Source organism: Brassica napus, chromosome C6 (genome assembly GCF_020379485.1).
Source record: "Brassica napus cultivar Da-Ae chromosome C6, Da-Ae, whole genome shotgun sequence".
In the NCBI taxonomy this organism is placed as follows: Eukaryota; Viridiplantae; Streptophyta; class Magnoliopsida; order Brassicales; family Brassicaceae; genus Brassica; species Brassica napus.
The window spans coordinates 30,862,460-30,875,683 of record NC_063449.1 but is presented as its reverse complement, the minus strand read 5'-3'; the positions used below and the strand labels follow the sequence as shown (position 1 = coordinate 30,875,683).

The following is a 13,224-nucleotide window of genomic DNA, read 5'->3' as shown; positions in this document are numbered from 1 at the left end:
AATTGGTAGGTACCACATCCTTTGGTACGGTACCCTATTCCTCCCACGGCCTTGCGGTTTGAATCGTGGTTTTTTGCATAATCGACACTCTTCTAACTTGTCATCTTCTTTCCAGTAGATCATGCAGTTGTCGATGCAAACATCAACCATCTCCGAAGGCAACCCAAGACTATAAACAAATTTCTGAATCTCATAATAAGATTCAGGAGACACGTTGTCTTCTGGCAAATACTCTTTAAACAACTCCGCCCATGCATCCATGCAATTCTCAAGTAAATTATGATCCGTTTTAATATTCATCATCCTAGCTGCTATAGACAATTTAGAGAGACCTTCTCTACAACCGGTGTAGATTGGTTAATTTGCAGCATCTAGCATTTCATAAAACCTTTTTGCACCCAAATTAGGTTCTTCTACATTTCCAGTTCCATCAGCTATTGTTGTAGTTGTTTCTAAAAATGCATCGCTAATCATATCTTGAACCCTATCATGATCTACCATATGCTCCTCTTGATGATAATTATATTCATTATGCAAATGATTCGGTTCTTCACGATGATGAGCATCCTCAAAATTATTATTACTACTACTAGCTTCATTTCCCCCATAACCCTCTCCATGTTGATACCAAATGTAGTACTGTGGTGTAAATCCTCTGTTTACTAAATGCTTCCATACAGTTTCACTACGTGCAAATTTTGAATTCTAGCATTTCCGACAGGGGGCAGAACATCTTAACGCTTTCCTGCGTGGTTGGTGTACAGCCCACCTGGAGCATGAATGTCTCTAGCCCGCTCAGAAATGTGTTTGTCACCCTCCTGTAGGAATCTTTGTGCAAATACATCCAACTCCGTAACTCGTAAATACTACCGCCACCTGCCATTTTTTTCTTAGATTTTTTTTTGAAATTTTTTTTTTCTGATTTTTTTTTTCTGTTTTTGTGTTGTGAGGAAGAGAGTTGGGGGAAATGACATATATATAGAGAAATTTTCTAGTTGAGTAGTTGAAATATAACAACGATTTTACAAAGAATGTTTTACATGGATTTTACATGGTTTTAACATAATATTTACAACGACTTTACGACAAAATTAGGTAAGTTAAAGCACATTGAATACACGTTTTCACCTAAATATAACGGTAACATGTTTCGTTGTAATGTCGATGTAAGGATTACGACGTATTTCTCATTCCACGTACTTTCGTCGTAAACTTACATGGACTTTACGACGAAAATATTTCCTCGGAAATTTACATGGAGTTTACGACGAAATTTGGTCTCCTCGTAACTGCGTTGTAAACACCATGTAAATTTACGAGGAAATATTTCCGTCGTAAATCTTTGTTGTTATGGAAACTTTTTCTTGTAGTGTTTAGAAACAAATATCATCGCCAAGTTAAATCTATATATAATAGCAAACCTGTTTTTTCTAAGCCATGATGTTATCTTTTTATTATAGGAAAAAACAATCAAAATCTAAGGGTGAGAATGGTTTTGAGAATATAATCCAACGGATACAATTTTGTTTAAGATGAAGGGTATGACGCCATGACTCACATTAGCAATCGACGCCTCCATCACATCTCCTCAAAGGCGTCCCCAAAACAAATTGCAGAAATGATTTCCAAGGGTTGCATTTGTTTCACACACGGCTTTTGGAATGACCCAAATTCTGGCCCAAAGAATTCAGGCCGAGGCCCAAAACCTTTTTCAGAAGCCCAAGATATTTTGTTATAAAAACTCACCTCTATCCACTTTGGTTTCTCAGAAACTTCATACAAAAAAAAAAAGAGTTAGAGAGAGGATGACCAAAGAGAAGAAGTGTGATTATTTTACAGTGAGTGCGTCACCGGAGCTCGTCCCCGGAGCAACCGTGTGTCGTGACCACGTTCAGCTCGACACCACCGTTCGCAACCCTAGGTAACCACCGCAAAGCCGTCATGCATTTAGTTCAGTTTTCGGCCGTTTTAGTAAATCGATCATATCTCCCTAACCGTTGAGAATCTCGTGCACACAATACAACCATCGTGTTCCTCTCGTCGAGACAAAGCCGTAGACACCAGCCAAGCCGCAATCGGAGCCTGGACGAAGCCGCTAGAGCCTCCCGAAGTTTCGGATCCGCGCACGCAAACATACGCGCCGCCGCAGTCCGTCGGAGTCACCGCGCATTCTGGCCACGCGCCGCCGTCTCCGACCGCCATTTGCTGGAGCCGCCGTCGCATCGTCCACCGTCGGGAAGCCGCCGTCGCACCTTCGCCGCCACCGGTAACTTTCCCGGTAAGCCACCGCCCCTCTTCCATCGCCGCCGGTGACCTGAGCCGGTGACTCGGCTGAGTCGACTCGATGAGTCAACTCGGTGACTCGGTCAACCGGTGGTTTGACTTGTTTAATTGGTTTAAATCGATTTTGGGCTTGTTAGGTTAAACCGGTTGGTTATTGGAAATTGAGTTTTGGTTAGAAGTAAACCGAATTGCAATTAATTAGGATCTGGTTCAATTGAATTCGAAATCAGTTAGGATAACCGATCGGTTAAGTCAAATTGATTTTTGGTCAAGAGTTGACCGGATTGACCTTTGACCAGCGAGTTGACTTTTCTCTAGACATTGACCAGACCCGTTTTAAACCGTTCGAAAGGCGTTCTGCCTCGATTTTTCGCCCTGATTTCAGATTTGAAGTCTATTTGAGCATCTGGAGTTCATAGATACCACTTCTTCTTGTTGCTAAGGTGAGGGCTTCTCCTTTTAAATCCCGAACTAGTTTAGTACTACCATTATGGAATGTTTAGTTTCGAAACATGATCTATCTCTGTGAATCGAGTCTGTTTGAGAGTCATGCTTGTTTATTATTATTATTGATTGTTAAACCGGAAATAGGATAATAGAGGATTCAACGGTTGATTGAAATGATTGATGTTAAGAATTGTTATATATATGTATATATATATGCGAGTCCAAGTGTGGAGATTTGTGGGGTACGGAGACGTCTGTACTGGCTGCCTATGTTTGAGGAGTTTTGCGGGGTGCAGAGACGTTTGCACTGGCTGCCATGTTTGTGGAGATTAGCGGGGGTACATAGACGTTTGTACTTACGACGCCTTAGAGATTTGCGGGGTGCAGTGTGGACTACTGTGCTAGCGACGCCTGTAGAGTTATATATGTATATCCTTATGAGGAGAATGCGTGGTGCATAGAATAGCTATGTACTAACATCGCATTGTTTGTCGTTGTATAGTGCAATAGGCATATGATTGTTCTGTGTGGTGTAATAGGCACCGTGATTGTCTCATGCTAGAGCTAGGCCTACATAGTTGTAGTGCTATGAACTGAGTCAGTGGTTTACGGTTTAGACATTTGTTAACACTGGTTATTAGTTTAGGTCTATTATCTTATTAATGACCAAATCAAATATAAGAACACAAAGATATAAGTTTCTAAATAGTTGTTAAAAAACGATATAAGTTTCTCTACATTTAGTTATTAATATTAATTAAAAAAATTAACAAAATTAACTAATTCTTTATCTTGGTTAAATTTAATACACATTCTCTATTTTATTTTTGAATGAAAAGACACCTTTTTAGAATTATAAGAAAGTTTAAATTTTTTTAAGAATTATTGTATTTTTATAAATGAGAAAACACAACCTTAAACAGAAAGACACATCCCTAAACTTTTGACAACTTTATACTAATGAAAACAAATATTTTAAAAATTAATTCTAAGAACTCAACAACAACGCCCAAATGAATAAAGGTATTGCATATTTCCTCAGACTTATTTATTTCATCACTGTATTTTAAAAATGAATAAATTAAAAAAAGGTGAAGGGTTACAATTAAAAATACCAAAATAGTTTCCAACACTAACGGACATAATCGTTCATGACTTTTTGCCCTTATAAAAGAGAGAAAAGGACCACTACTTTACAAAAAAAAAAAAAAAAAAAAAGAGACAAGGATATGGAAGGAATCAAATTCCCAGCATACAAGTTTCTGGAAAATTTCCAAGATGAAATGTGGAGAACAAGGAATTAGAGGAAGAGTAACTCGACTATGAGAAGTAAGAAATCTTAAAATTGGTTATGAAATTATAAGTCTTATTTTTTTAACAATTGGATGAAAAAGTAATGTTTTCAATATATTCACTGAAAATACATATAATTAAAATAATAATATCAATAGTTTTCTGATATAAGAATCAACCATTATGGGACCAATCTATAATCGATATATTCATCAATTTTCTTTGGAGTTTTTAGAGGGGAAAATATATATATGTATATATATACCGGTGAGTAATACACAGTCATATTAAAATAAGTATAAGCTTGAGATTATTGTCCAGAATGCTTCAGACACAGCTTATTAACCACATTCATTCAATAAATACATGACCTAGATTATGGGTAAATCTGCAACTGACTTGATCATTATTATTAAACTATAGTAGATAAACAAAGAAATTTATAAATTAATGATTCAATTGATATGGTTATTATCTCCTTCTTATCAGCAAAAGTGATTAGCAAAGGCAACTAAAAATTTAAACAAAGGGAAGATGACAACCTAAAAACAATGAAAGAAGCAATTCAAGAAATAAAACGGCCACAACAAAAAAAAATTGATGATGATTATGTTACTTAATATTGCAATGCTTAGAACAAAAAAAATGCAATGCTACACGATCGCATAACATACTATTTTCTGTTTTCATACACACTATTTATTTTCTATTACAAAAATTTTTATTCTCCTACAAAATAATTATATTAGTACATTTCAATTTAAAAATATTCAAAAAATTAATACAATTAAATAAAGTAAAAAAAAAATCCGATCTTTCCGCGTGTTTATGTGCGGGGTTGTTTCCTAGTGTTTATGTTGTAAGAAAACCTTAACTAATAAAAAAATAGCAACATTAATAATATTGCATTAAGAAAAAAAAAGCAAAAGAGGTAAAAGGGTTGAGTCGGATAGACGAGAGGACTCAGGCGCCTGGGAGAACGCTGAACTTCATGTTATAGGTACGGCAATAATAGCCGTTATTCTCTCCGCATGCAAAAGAGTAAGGCTGTGACATTGCAAGAGTAAATTTGAAGCTCTCTTTAGATCCATTCTCCTCCCATGAAGCAATCTTATTTCTACTTTCGAAGTTGCAGTTTCTGTAAGTCCACAGATTTGTTTGCAAGTACACGTCATGTCTTCGGTTTGTCATATTGTTGTATTCGAAAACTGCAAATAATCAACAAGAATTTTAGCCAAAAAAACTATTTATAAAATCATCTAAAGACACAAGAAAATAGACAATATATACTTACCAAGAACATCGCCGACATGGAAAGTAGTCTTGGAAGCCCATTCTTCAAGATCCACCCCGTAGTTCCATCCACGTGATCCTCCCACTACGACTCTCTTGGTGTTGCAAAGACCGGGTTCCTTGAATCGTTATCGTCTGCGCCTGACCTCGAATCGTTATGTTTTGATGAGCCTTGCTTCGTTTCATTATGGTTATGGTGCGATGAGCCTGGCATTGTAACGTTATGGTTGTGGTTCGATGAGCCTGGCTTCGTAACGTCATGGTTCGATGAGCCTCGCTTAGTAACGTTATGATTTGATGAGCCTTCAGGCTTCGTAACGTTATGGTTCGATGAGCCTGGCTTCGTATGGTTTGAGTCGATGAGCCTTCAGGCTTCGTAACGTTATGGTTCGATGAGCCTGGCTTCGTATGGTTTGAGTCTGACCTCCATCTCCAGCCTGACCGTGTGTCCCACTTCCAACTCCAGTGCGAACCATCAGGGTTTGTACCCGAACCTGAGGCTGATCCGCCTGAGCCGTGGGATTCCCAACCCGAGCCTGAGACTGAGCCTGAACCGGAGCTTCAACTCCAGCTCCATGCCTCTGAGCCTGATGAAAAGACGCACGCAAAGGCCACAAGGATTACCAGTAACTTCGTTTGTGAAAAAGACAGCGACATCTTTTCTCTTCTTCGTACGTGTTTTTGATTTTGAGCAATTTGTGATTTTGTAATTGGGATGCTTTCTTCGAGGGTTATAAGTGTATGTATTTATAAGAATACCGAGGGTCGGCATCATTAAACCAACTAGGGGTATAGCCTCCGCAATTGACTAGATAAGTTATTGATCGTTGTGTAGTTTTGTGTACGGGATTTTGTCGTTTATTTTTTTTTCACTTTTGTTTTTCCCTGTTGTATGTAATGGTGATGAACATAACATTTGGAAGTCATACAGTTTGATTAAGTTGATATAAGAATGACCGGCGAATTCATATGCATTATTTTCGTAATGATTTGATCGACCATTAGCGTTATTAGCGCTTTCATGTTCAAAAGATAAAGTTTATGAATTTGTTTAGTATTTACTTAGGTAGTTGTTAGTATATAAAACAAATAGTGTTAGGAACAAAATATAAAATTTGAATTCAAAAAGTTAAACAATTAATCGAACAATAAATTAAATTATTTTCTTATTTCACCTAAATTAATTTCAAAAATATAGAACTGTAATAAACTATTTTTAAAAAAAAATTAATAACTCTAGAAAAATTTATAAAATTATACGGTTGCAAAATTATTTATTTTTAGAGTTTTACTCGACTTTGTTAAAAATAGTTTATGGTGGACAACAAAATGTAATAAATAGGTAAACCAAAAAAATACACCACTGACAAATCTTGTATGAGTTAGAACCCGTCGACGTTTCATTAATAATCCAAAATAGAAATATAAATCTCCGAACAGAGAAAACATGCAAGGGAAAAAATATCCAAAGTTTATGATGGAAAACAAAGATAACAGCAGTTTTTTTAAATGCATAGAAAAGACGTTGACGGGGTGATAGGAATATAATAGATATTTCCAATCACTCACGGCAGCGCTTGCGCTTGTTCTGAGCGTCTGAAATCTCTGGAGGATCTGCTGCAGCACATTCCTCATCGACCTTGTCTCCCAAAACAGACCGACCCGATGATTGCTGCCAATCCTACGTCACCTTCACTGCTTGGAAGAATGTTCTCACTGTGCTCCTGAAATACATGAACGTCGTGACAAGTAAAATTAGACAACCTTGCCATGGTTCTCTATGATGGTATCTTCAGTGATGGTGGAGATAGTGATGGTACGGTGATTGCTATTAATGGATTCCATCAATTTGAGAGCTCTCCATGTTTTGGGCTGGATCTTGGCAAGTAGCTATGAATACATCAAACACTATGTTGCTCGCATGAGATTTGAATCGACCTAGAGAGCCTGCAACAACATAGACGGTGAGGTTCTTGAGTATATTGAGCTCCACCAAGCCAGACACACTCGTTTTCAACACCTTGTTCCCTATCTCTCTTCTAATTACTGCCATGTCCCTCGATGCAGTTCACCGCAGCAGGTTTGTTAATGTCAGAGAAGAAGTTATCTGACCAATAAATTTCAAGTTTTTAAGTCTCAATATGACACTAAGCTAAAAGGCATTGTTTTAAAATCAAACCAATAACATACAAAACGAACTCACCAGAGATTCCGATCACATCCATGTCAGGAGAATCATCGCTGAGGAACTCAATAACATTATGCACACCTTTGGTTACCATGTCCATCCCCATTGCACCACACTGGTGTTACAACTGAACCATACATAGCCATTTTTTTCTTGCCAATGTACAGTGAACAGTTTGTACCCTCGTAAATTTAATTGACATGCATCCAATCATTTTTTGATCAGCAAAAGCTAACTTGGAACAAAATTGATAAAGGCAATTGAAGAAGAAAACTTATCTACACTATGAAAATTTTTGTTTTGATTTTGTTAAAGATATTAGAAGTCTGTCTGCTACTACTGAAACAAGAACATCTAATTTATCTTATTTCAAAATAAGACCACTTTAGTATTGCTAATGTGTCATCACTAATGTTTATCCAAGCTAGTATTATATAATAGTGTGGTGAATCAAAATAAATGGATTAAATTTTAAGCCCCGTAACATGTATCAGCGTCATCTAAAGGTTTTAATACTTATAATGTTTTTAACTCCGTCAAAAATAAAATTTTAGTTTAGAATGCGGTGCAAACAATTTTCACTTAGTGTTGTCTTCACCAAAAAAAACAAATATGTTGTTTACAAAGAATTTTTCTTAAACATTAAGTAGATTTAATTGAGTATATGTTAATGTGTAATTTTTTATTGTAAAGTTATATTTTAAATAATGCAGTTTTAAACTGGTCTTGAACAATATTTTTTATTTTTGGAATTTTATTAGTTATAAATTTTATAAGTGATTGTAAAATTTCAAAAATTCAAAAACTCAAAAACTCCAATATAAACCCAAATTTAAAAAAACCGTTTAAGCAATAAGAAAATAATTGGACTAGATTAAAATCAAACTAGAATTTTAGAAACAAATATCATCGCCAAGTTAAATCTATATATAATAGCAAACCTGTTTTTTTTAAGCCATGATGTTATCCTTTTATTATAGGAAAAAAAATCAAAATCTAAGGGTGAGAATGGTTTTGAGAATATAATCCAACGGATACAATTTTATTTAAGATGAAGGGAATGACGCCATGACTCACATTAGCAATCGACGCCTCCATCGCATCTCCTCAAAAGCGTCCCAAAAAAAAATTGCAGAAATTATTTCCAAGGGTTGCATTTGTTTCACACACAGCTTTTGTAACGACCCAAATTCTGGCTCAAAGAATTCAGGCCGAGGCCCAAAACTTTTTTCAGAAGCCCAAAGTATTTTGTTATAAAAACTCACTTCTATCTACTTTGGTTACTCAGAAACTTCATACAAAAAAAAGAGTTAGAGAGAGGGTGAGCTAAGAGAAGAAGTGTGATTATTTTTACAGTGGGTCGCCGGAGCTCGTCGCCGGAGCAACCGTGTGCCCTGATCACGTTCAGCTCGACACCACCGTTCGCAACCCTAGGTAACCACCGCAAAGCCGTCATGCATTTAGTTCAGTTTCGGCTGTTTTAGTAAATCGATCATATCTTCCTCACCGTTGAGAATCTCGTGCATGCAAGACCACCATCGTGTTCCTCTCGGCGAGACAAAGCCGTAGACACCAACCACGCCGCAATCCGAGCCCGTACGAAGCCGCTAGAGCCTCCCGAAGTTTCGCATCCGTGCGCTCGAACACACGCACCGCCGCAGTCCGTCGGAGTCACCGCGCATTCCGGCCACGCGCCGCCGTCTCCGACCGCAGTCGCTGGAGCCGCCGTGCTCGGCCACCGTCGGGAAGCCGCCGTCGCATCGCCGCCGTACCTTCGCCGCCGCCGGTAACTTTCCCGATAAGCCACCGCCCCTCTTCCATCGCCGCCGGTGACCTGAGCCGGTGACTCGGCTGAGTCGACTCGGTGAGTCAACTGGTGACTCGGTCAACCGGTGGTTTGACTGGTTTAATTGGTTTAAATCTATTTTGGTCTGGTTAGGTTAAACCGGTTGGTTATTGAAAATTGATTTTGGTTAGAAGTAAACCGATTAATTAGGATCTGGTTCAATTGAATTTGAAATCGGTTAGGGTAACCGATCGGTTAGGTCAAATTGATTTTTGGTCAAGAGTTGACCGGATTGACCTTTGATCAGTGAGTTGACTTTTCTCTAGACATTGACCAGACCCGTTTTAAACCGTTCGAAAGGCGTTCTGCCTCGATTTTTCGCCCTGATTTCAGATTTGGAGTCTATTTGAGCATCTAGAGTTCATAGATACCACTTCTTCTTGTTACTAAGGTGAGGGCTTCTCCGTTTAAATCTCGAACTAGTTTAGTACTACCGTTATGGAAAGTTCAGTTTCGAAACATGATCCGTCTCTGTGAATCGAGTCTGTTTGAGTCTTGCTTGTTTATTATTATTATTGATTGTTAAACCGGAAATATGATAATAGAGGATTCAACGGTTGATTGAAATGATTGATGTTAAGAATTGTTACATATATGAATATATATATATGCGAGTCCAAGTGTGGAGATTTGCGGGGTGCAGAGACGTCTGCACTGGCTGCCATGTTTGTGGAGATTAACGGGGGTACAGAGACGTTTGTACTTACGACGTCTTAGAGATTTGCGGGGTGCAGCGTGGACTATTGTGCTAGCGACGCACGTAGAGTTATATATGTATATCCTTATGAGGAGAATGCAGGGTGCAGAGAATAACTATGTACTAACATCGCATTGTTTGTCGTTGTATGGTGCAATAGGCATATGATTGTTCTGTGTGGTGTAACAGGCACTGTGATTGTCTCATGCTAGAGCTAGGCATACATAGTTGTAGTGCTATGAACTGAATCAGTGGTTTACGGTTTAGCATCTCATACCTTACTGGGCGATTCCCCTGTCGCTCACCCCTCCTTCTTTCCCCCTTTCAGGTGAGACCGACGAGCCTGAGTGATTTTTGGACCGGTGCTATTGGGCTTTTGGGAAACAATCGTTTTATCGTGTTTATCGTTATCGGGCCTCTAGGCCTTCGGGCTTCTATCGTTTATGTTATTTCCTATTTCAGACTTCCGGATTTATGTCGTTTTTATATTTCGGAATTATGTTTTCTTTATATATTTCGGACTTATGTTGTTATCAGTACTTTCATTTTGACTTATGGTATCGTATTGACTTTTATATTATGATATGGAGATTATTATTATTATTCTTTCGGTTTTATTTAATTATTATATCCCGGGAAAATCAGGTGTCACAGCTTTATTGTTTAAGAGTTGTATCTCTTCAGAAGTTTATATATTGAAGCGGTTTTGCGAAGTTTACATATTACGAATCCAACGTAACGGGGAACGATAGGCTAGGGAAGCATCGGTGGTTTATCGAAGCAGGATCTCTTCTTGTGGTTTCCGGTTAAAGGGATCAGTGTGGACATACCTTGCTCTGGCGATATATATTTCGATGTCAGAGTTGTTCACAAGCGGTTCCATGTCTTTGTTTGAGACTCTGAGAAATTGTGTCGCTGTTGGAAGGAGGTTGAGTTTCGTGGGGACAGCAAGGTATGTATTTCGAAGCTCCAGAATTTGAATCTTTTGTCTTGACTGTTGATTCGTGGAACTTGTCGGTATTGTAATAGGTTATGTAATACATTCGTGTAACTTTTCATTTCAAAGCTCCGATGTGATGACGTAGCTCAGCTCAGCGATGACCAACCACGACACTTTTACGGATGGGTTCGAAGGTGTCGGCAACGGAGAATGGAAGGACCGAGTGGTCGGAGCGGTGAGCAACTGTTTGGCGTTATTCTTCGGCAGCGTCAATGATTTGAACGGAGTTACGGTCGTGAACAGAAAGTTACTTGGCGTAGAAGAAACAGAGGAGTTTCCGAGTTGGTTAAAGAGAGTAGACAGAGAGCTTCTCGGTACTCCGACGATGGCGATTCAAGCAGATATCACGGTGTCGAAAGACGGTAGTGGCACGGTTAAGACAATCGCAGAGGCGATCAAGAAAGCGCCGGAGCAAATTAGCCGACGATTCGTCATCGACGTCAAGGCATGAAGGTACGAAGAAGAAAATCTCAAGGTTGGTAAGAAAAAAAAACAAACTTAATGTTCATCGGAGACGGCAAGGGTAAAACGGTCAAAAGTATATTAAGGTTCATTGTTAAATATGCATGTAGGAAATGAGTGACTTTGTTATACTAATGTGTATATCCATCTTGGGTTTTGTATGCAGATTCAATCATCTACGTTGCAATTCTATTAAGTAGATCAAAGTGTTGAGAGAAACATTGTAAGGGTTGACTAATGGGTTTACAGTACAAGTTAGAAACTTTTAGCTGCTCATGGTTTTCTGAAGACACTGACAGACAGACACACACTCCTTCCATTTGAGGTTAGATGCTCCTTTCTTCCCCCAAATTGCTTTGATCACTCTGTTTGAAGTGGAAATGATGAGAGAGTCTTCTGCGCAAGTTTAGATGGGAAGAACAAGTATTGGATGGTTTTGTTTGAAATTTCCAGATTCATCATATCACACGTGGACATCGTGTGGTGTAATTGATCATTCAAGATTAATGGTACCTTTCAAACGTTGTAACTAAGCGTATATTATTAGGACATCCATAAAAAGGAAACCTCTGATGTTAGCTATATGACGATAAATGTTTTGGAATAGAATAAATATTCAAGAAGAAGCAAATGAGAAACAAGAAGAGAAAAAGGATAGAGCACGTGTAGTAGAATTATGGAGTCGGAGTCGGAGCCAGCGAAAGAGGTTATCACCGTGATGGATAAGCGTTGGGGGTGAGAGATATAAGGTTGTTGCCGTTATAGCATGATGGTGTGGTTGTCAGAACGAGATCAGAGCTAAGGCGAGAAGAAAACAAAGGTGGAGAAGAGGAAAAAGAGCACAGTTCTGAGATTGGTTGTTGAGAGGAGGATTTCGTTGATATTTGAGTTAAGGAGAATATACACGTATTGATTTTTAAAATAGGATATGTCACGTAAACCATAGAAACTGACGTGACTGCCATCAAAGTTAAGACCTTGTGGTGAAGAACTTTCCTTCCTACGCAAGCATCAGATGCAACAGCTCAAATCTGGGAGGTTCAACTTGTCTGTTGCAGCAATTTCAAGAGAACGTGGAAGGTTCATTTTTACGCCGATATGACTGAAATTTTGAATAGATGTACATGACACTTCAGATTCAGGATTCAACGGTGGGATTGAGAAGTGGACGGTCAGTTTGTTAGTTATTTGCATCTTTATGCAGTATAAAACAGTGTAATATGTCTAACGAACTTATTTTTACTTCTTAGGTAAGATTATTATTTTGTTTAATGTTTTCTGACTAAAACAAATAGCTTAGTAATTTATGCTATTAATATCATTTATTGTCGTCTCACTACCAAATTCAGTTTTTGCTTCAGCTTTGAATTATTTTTTGATTTCTTAGACATTTTGATAAATTTTTAAAATCTATGCAGTTTAAAAAAAAAAACATCTTTAGACAAAAAAATTAAAATTTTAAAACTTATAAAATTTTATGATAAAAAACACATTATTATAATTTTTTTTTAACAATTCAATTAATCTTTAACATCAAAAATACATCTTTATGGAAAAACACTTCCGTATACGTATAAATATTTTCTTACAAACTAATGAAATGTTTAACATGAAAGGACATTTCTTTCCAATTGTTAATGTCTAAGCACTTTTTAAAGTGAAAAGTCACATCCTTTGATAGTATTGGATTCTTATTTAAAAAAAATTAACATCCA

General features: G+C 37.7%; 1 long non-coding RNA gene across 1 annotated transcript; it reads left to right on the top strand.

Moving 5' to 3' along the window:
* Window positions 1-8,131: 8,131 nt before the first annotated feature.
* Window positions 8,132-12,781, top strand: LOC106426957. The gene is made up of 2 exons (XR_007324818.1): window positions 8,132-10,999; window positions 11,077-12,781. It is a non-coding gene; the product is annotated as an uncharacterized LOC106426957 (long non-coding RNA).
* Window positions 12,782-13,224: the final 443 nt, after the last annotated feature.